This window comes from Mytilus californianus, unplaced genomic scaffold, assembly GCF_021869535.1.
Source record: "Mytilus californianus isolate M0D057914Y unplaced genomic scaffold, xbMytCali1.0.p SCAF_24, whole genome shotgun sequence".
Lineage (NCBI taxonomy): Eukaryota > Metazoa > Mollusca > Bivalvia > Mytilida > Mytilidae > Mytilus > Mytilus californianus.
The window spans coordinates 5,967,988-5,975,415 of record NW_026262673.1 but is presented as its reverse complement, the minus strand read 5'-3'; the positions used below and the strand labels follow the sequence as shown (position 1 = coordinate 5,975,415).

The 7,428-nt window shown below is 34.9% G+C and overlaps 1 pseudogene; it reads right to left on the bottom strand.

Annotated features, from left to right (window-relative positions):
* Nucleotides 1-743: 743 nt before the first annotated feature.
* On the bottom strand, nucleotides 744-4,205 carry LOC127732380 (P2X purinoceptor 7-like; annotated as a pseudogene).
* Between the last annotated feature and the right edge of the window lie 3,223 nt (nucleotides 4,206-7,428).

The following is a 7,428-nucleotide window of genomic DNA, read 5'->3' as shown; positions in this document are numbered from 1 at the left end:
TTCTACCTAGAACTGATTATAACAGTTCTACCTTAGAACAGTTCTACGGTAGAACTTTTCTAGGTAGAACTGTTCTAGGACAGTTTAGAACAATTCTATGACAGATTATTCTGACAGTTCTAATGAGAGGTTAGAAGTGATCTCCACTGAACGGCCAGAAAAGGGAAAAATCCATACCGTATAGTAAAAGCTATGAAAGGACCTGAGAAACTTTTCAAACGAAAACAAACATGGCATTATTTATAACCCAAAAATTAATGGTTGAACGCTTAATTATCCGCAAATTGTGTCACCTTTTCATCTTTTGAACTCTTCCAGAGTTAAGAAACGAATTTTTTCGTCTGAATGTTTACCTTCTCTAAAAAAACCCGCGGGAGAGGACGTCACTAATGTTGTTAAAACTTGTGTCCAATCTCTTTTGCTACTTTTGCAAATAAAATATATTTGAACTAAACTAAAACCCCGCGAAAAAACAAGTATGAACATGATGAATTGGTACGTTCTAAGGGAGCTACCATTTGATTTTTATGGGGGGAGGGGGGGGGGGGGCTAGGATAGAAAATTTTGTCCTGCATTTTTTTTAGTTGTAATCTCTGTCCTGCCTTTTTATTTTTCTCTCTATTCTGTCCTGCATTTTTTTTTCTTAGTTCATACTAGCCCCCCAACCCATAAAAATCAAATGGTAGCTCCCTAAATTCCTACGACATTCATTCAGGATACTTTGTAACGAAATTTTCTTTATGTTAAAGCTGTTCTTCAAGTTTTGTGCAAACTTTATTATCTATACAATATTACGATGATAGTTATTTGCCTCATATTAATATATATATATATATATAATGCACTATATCATATGTCTCTGATATGAACTACTGTTATTGTTACATCGTATCGACAAGATCAAGAACGCATTGGATAGGTAAAAATAAGTTTAAATATAAAGAAGTATTTACTAAATTAACTCTTTGCACGTTAAGAACCCTTGCAACAACTTTTTGAGGGGTCCGTAGGTGACCTGTTGCAAGGCTAAATTTCTGTCCCTATCCAATATACCCTCATTTCCCGTGGCAGTCTAAATTTCTCCGACCTTAATCCCTTAATCTATTACAGAACCTACCTTTTGTATTTATTCTGAACTTGTTCTCGTCCTGAATATGCATGAAATATTTGCCACTGGACGATAAGCAACTAACAATCAATTAATCAATCGTGTCTATTAAAAAAATTGAGCTTAAAACAAGATGAAGATGTTGTATGATTGCCATTTTAGACAACTATCCACCAGTGTTCAAATGAAGTATAAATCATTTCAATATTCACTTTTATCACATATTTATGCGTCATATGTTGAATGTAAAAAAATGGTTATGAGACAATGACATGAAGACAGCACATCACCTAAGGTAACAAATAAAAACAGAAATTCCAGAATTATCATTTTAAATTCTGACAACACATGGGAATACCCACTACGAACACTATTCCTGAATTTAAAGCAAAAATAAAAACATGTTGGTTTTTTCACATTTAATTATACCTCTCCCTATAAAACCTTTATATTGTCAAAATGGATTGGGATATTTATCCCAGATCATCCACACACAGCAGCTTGGGATCACTCTACGATCTCCTGTCCCTAGTCTGCCATGTACCTAGACAATATATTGCCTATATGCTGCAAAGCGATTAGACCTATTAAAGTCCTCATTCTGAGGCAAGACAGGTAACTCCTCCCGAAGCCTTCTTGCCATAGCAAGCACCCATCTAAGACTATCAAGAAGAATTCCTGAAAAAAGAAATATTAATGCTAATTTTATTTCTTATCATCGTCATACATTACATAAACAGTTAATAATGATTTTGTATACTGAAGAAAGGTCACAACAGTTAATTTAAACATTTAAACATTGTCAAATGATTGGTTATTCTCTGATTAGAATGACAGAACAAAAGCCACTATTTTCTTGTGTGATGATTTTAAAACCCCTTTCCCATAAACAGGATAGTACAAAAAAAAGGTCTTCCACCTCTATTTTTGTAATAGAAAATAAATATTTTCTCTATATATTTTTGAAACAATATTAAAGGACTAGAAGTAAAAAATGAACAATAACATCAATATTGCCACATTAGTCAGCTGCTGTAATATAATAACTTGTCATGAATTGGGTACGTCCTGGTATCCAGGAGTAGCAGTTCAGACTTGTTCTGCCACAACACCGTTTGTCCGCCTCAGTTGGCATCTCCCTACAGTAGGTGCAGGTACACCAGTCAGGGACTGAACTGTTGGGCGAAGGATGATGCCCACCTTGTTGAGTGTCGTCTTTGTCCAGGACATCAAAGACAAACCCAGGGTGTTGTCTGGCAATGGTACTCACAAGTCCCCTCGGGTCTTCCTCCGTCAAACGAGAAACTCTTTCCTGAAAAAGGTCAATAAGTCATAAAGATTGTATTTGAAAAGTGGTCTAACAAATTGATATTTGGATAGAACCAAGCATGTATGTCAGCTATAAGTCTTGGTTGAACAAATCATTAGTCTCAAATTCGTCATTATATTTTCTACCTGCAATGACGGTTTATATAGGTCAATTTTAAGATACTTTGATAGCTGTGAAAAAGAAAGAAATATTTGAAAACATCTAACTAAAGCTGAACCATTATTTAGCAGAACAATGCTTGATGAATATTTACAAGCCTCGAGAAACAAGCCCATGACAATTCTGCTTCTCTGTTACCAAGTTGGTTAAAATAAAACCAGAAATTACCTCAAAATAGTTTTGTGGAAAAAACGTAATTTTATTTAAAATATATAGCCTACTGTCAGAGTACTGCATAGTTGGCAAACATCCGAGTAAAGCTAAAATGCGGTCACAAAAAATGTCCGATAAGACTGATATGCCAGAACTGTCAGATATATCTGAAGATGAAATGGAACAAAATAAACAAGACGTTGGTTGTTCCCTAGATAAAATGTTAGATGAGGACTTCGAGTTAGAAAAAGATTGATTGATTGATTGTTGGTTGCTTAACGTCCAGTGGCAAATATTTCATGCATATTCAGGACGAGAACAAATTAACAATAAATACAATAGGTAGATTCTGTAAAAGGGGCGTCCGGGATTAAGGTCGGAGAAATTTAGACTGCCACGGTAAATGAGGGTATATTGGATAGGGACAGAAATTTAGCCTTGCAACAGGTTTTTTTTTTTATCTTTATTAAAGCCTTGCAACAGGTCACCTACGGACCCCTCGAAGAGTTGTTGCAAGGGTTCTTAACGTGCAAAGAGCGTGGCACTCTCTTTACACGAGGCATCGGATTTAACGTCCCCATTCTGACCGGACGTGGCTGCAAATTTGTACATCCCGCACAGCCAAACGGACGCCCCACTTTAGCAAGGGTTTTACTGCCGGTCGGAGGAAGACCAATGGTGACCATACTTCTATTCCCCAGTTACCCTTGAGGGTGTTAGAAAAAGAATATGAGAACAAAAGTTTGGTCCTGAAATTGATGTTGCTATGGCAAAATAAGCTGAAACGGATATTAAGACACCCTTGAAAGACGAATAGTATCAAAAATTAACAGGGACACACATGGTGCCTGAAAGTTGCAAAAGGTATATTTTCAGATATAAATATTGTACTGCAGTACTGAGTAGATATAAGATAAGATTGAAAGTACAAAATTTTGCAAAAATGTGGATCTATATATTGAAAGATAATGGTTTTGAGACAAACGGTTATCTTAATATTATTATTATGATTAAATAGTCAGGCATCTATGAATGCTTTTTTGATTTTTTTAGAGATAATTGTTGAAGGCATTAAAGACAAAACGAGAAGGAGATGTGGCGGTGCAAAAGGTCACTCAAACATGCAGTTCAGCTTTAGTTATAGTGTTGAAAGCCCTGAATATTATAAAACAAAAGGGACATGGGTGAAACAAAAGCTATATTAAAGGCCTTGTTTAAAGTACTGACACATGACATATGTACTGCCAACAGAAAACGGAAACAAATGATCAGACCTATCGTCCCAGCCAAATACAGGAAATAGTGAGTATGAATGCTAGGTAAATTGAAAGGCCATACACAGAGATTATCATGCTAATTAATGATATTGCAAGCCACTGAAAATGCAGCAAATATATTACAGTCAGCAGGAGAAGCCAAGGACCAGTCAATAACACCATGTTTTGTAGAAACCATGAAAGATGCTATAGATTGCAGTCAAAATATGAAAGAAGATTATATTGAAATAAGTCTGCAAACTGCAGAAAAATCAATTGCATTATCTGAATATTTTTTACAACATAAGAAGTTGTTGTCTGGCTACACTAATTCTGGGTTTTCAGAGCCAATGATGCAAACATCTTAGCTTGTCCGAAATATTTGCTATACCCTGGTTGTTTAGTACCTTGCAGAGCTATAACTAACAGCACCAGGTATACCGCGGAACAGGTAAAAGCCGAAATGAAGTTGGTATGTGAATTAGGACTTGGAGAAACAAAGCATGAAAAACCACAGGGTGGATGTCGTTTGATGTTCATATTAAACACAATTTATACTAACAATCTGTCTTTAGAAGAAACTGTTGATATACCGAAGTAGACTTTCCAAAAATGGCGTGGGTTTTGAGGATAACAAGAGTGAAAATATGCCACCATTGAATAAGTTGAAAACAACCAGTAACAACGATGTTTCTGTTTAGACTGATTGACATTTGTGTTATTTTGATGACTTTCTTGTTTGAGTTATTATGATTATTGATTAATAATTTATAATATTTTTCTGTTAAATCTAAATTATAAACTTGTATATTCTTATTGGTTACATTTTTGAATAATGAACGATACAGGATATTAGTACAGCTGTTACAATTAAAAGGTTTAGAATATAAGGAAAATGTGTTATTAATTTGTTGTTTAACTGATTGATTGATTGTTGGTTGCTTAACGTCCAGTGGCAAATATTTCATGCATATTCAGGACGAGAACAAATTAACAATAAATACAATAGGTAGGTTCTGTAATAGGGGCTTCCGGGATTAAGGTCGGAGAAATTTAAACTGCCACGGGAAATGAGAGTATGTTAGATAGGGACAGAAATTTAGCCTTGCAACAGGTCACCTACGGACCCCTCAAAGAGTTGTCGCAAGGGTTCTTAACGTGAAACGAGAGTGGCACTCTCTTTACACGAGGCATCGGATTTAACGTCCCCATTCTGACCGGACGTGGCTGCAAATTTGTACATCCCGCACAGCCAAACGGACGCAAGGGTTTTACTGCCGGTCGGAGGAAGACCAATGCTGACCATACTTCTATTCCCCAGTCACCCTTCGGGGGTATTTGTTGTTAAAACATGATAACATACATACAGAGGTAAGTCGTTAGAGATTAGGGAAATGTTGTATGTTTTGAAAAAGATAACCATAATTCAATTGCCTTAAATGTTGACAATTAAAGTTAACCATTGGTTATTATCATAACTCATATTAAAGTATAAACAGCCCAAAAATTAAAAAATTATATTATTGATGTACAAAAAATTCATTGTAGTAGTAATATGATATACTAATTGAGGTTACTTAATTGTCAATGAGACAACTGTTTAAAATGTTTTAACATCTTGGGATTTTATGCCTTTCACCCATTGAAATTTATTTAAGTTGGTATATATAATTATATCCTTTATATTTAAATTTTCAGCGTTTGGTTTGAGGACACAGGCAGGAAAGGTTCAACGTATCTGTTAATACGAACATGGAATTGAAAGACAGAATTTGGCATTGAAGTATGAATATCTCGACAAGAAAAAGCTAGATCTCTTAGTCAGCTGTTGAGTGAACTAAATCAAATATCTTGAAACTTCCGGTTAGTTAGACATGCTTGGGTTTCCAGGGCTTATGTGGTATGTAGTCAATGCTTATATCCAAACCAGTTCAATCAGTATCATTTGTATTGCAATGCTTTTGGAGAAATGATGAAATTTATAGTACACCAATATTTAGGTTTATAACTTTTTTTTTTTGGTTCTAGAAACCGTCTTCGTTTTATTTGTGTAATATTCATATATGTTAGATGATGAATTGATTGTCTGTTTATAAAATTTTGATTTATTTAATTTAATTTAAGCATTTACTTTTCATATTTTCAGGTACATGAGAATGAATGTTGCTGCTTCAGACCAGCATAAGCAGTATGATGTTTTAGATCCTTTATTCCTGCATGATAGACCAAATACTGGTGTACACCATTGTATGAGGAGGTATATTGTCAGATATAAGTATTGTACTGCAGTACTGTGTAGATATAAGATAAGATTGAAAGTACAAAATGTAGCAAAAATGTAGATCTATATTTTGAAAGATAATATTTTTGAGACAAGCGTTGATATAAATCAACGGTTATCTTAATTTTATTATTTAAATAGTCAAGCATTTACGAATGGTCATTTGATTTTTGATATGTACCTCTGGTAAACAGAGAATTGTGGAAGGCTTAAAAGACAAAACGAGAAGGAGATGTGGCGGTGCAAAAGGTCAATCAACCATGCAGTTCAGCTTTAGTTATGGTGTTGAAAGCCCTGAATATTATAAAAACAAAAGGGTACATGGGTGAAACAAAAGCTATATTAAAGGCCTTGTTTAAAAGTACTGAAACGAAAACAAATGATCAGACCCAGACCTATCGTTCTAGCCAAACCCAGGAAATTGTTTGTAGGAATGCTAGGTGTCCTCTAAGGGAAGTAATACAAAGGTCATTAAATAGTTTTATAATACTTGAATTTTAATAAAGTCAGAACGATTGATTAGAAGTTTATTAATATAAACAAACAAATATTGATAATTTAGTCTTAGTTGTTAGTGGCTTTGAACTAGCTGTCAGTATAACTGCGAGTACTCTCAGATCTGTACTTAGTGTCTTTTTGTTGTTTGGATGTACAAGTACCCGGTCACGTCCACTTGTAATTGTAGTACAATGTATTTGTATTTTTATCCATCTGATGAGTTATGCCTCTTTCAACTGATTTTTATAGTTCGTTCTTATGTTGTACTGTTACACCACTGTCCCAGGTTAGGGGGAGGGTTGGGATCCCGCTAACATGTTTAACCCCGCCACATTATGTATGTATGTGCCTGTCCCAAGTCAGGAGCCTGTAATTCAGTGGTTGTCGTTTGTTTATGTGTTAAATATTTGTTTTTCGTTCATTTTTTGTACATAAATTAGGCCGTTGGTTTTCTCGTTTGAATTGTTTTACATTGTCATTTCGGGGCCTTTTATAGCTTACTATGCGCTATGGGCTTTGCTCATTGTCGAAGGCCGTACGGTGACCTTTAGTTGTTAATTTCTGTGTCATTTGGTCTCTTGTGGAGAGTTGTGTCATTGGCATAACTTCAAATTAACATGTCATTTATATTAACCCCATGCTG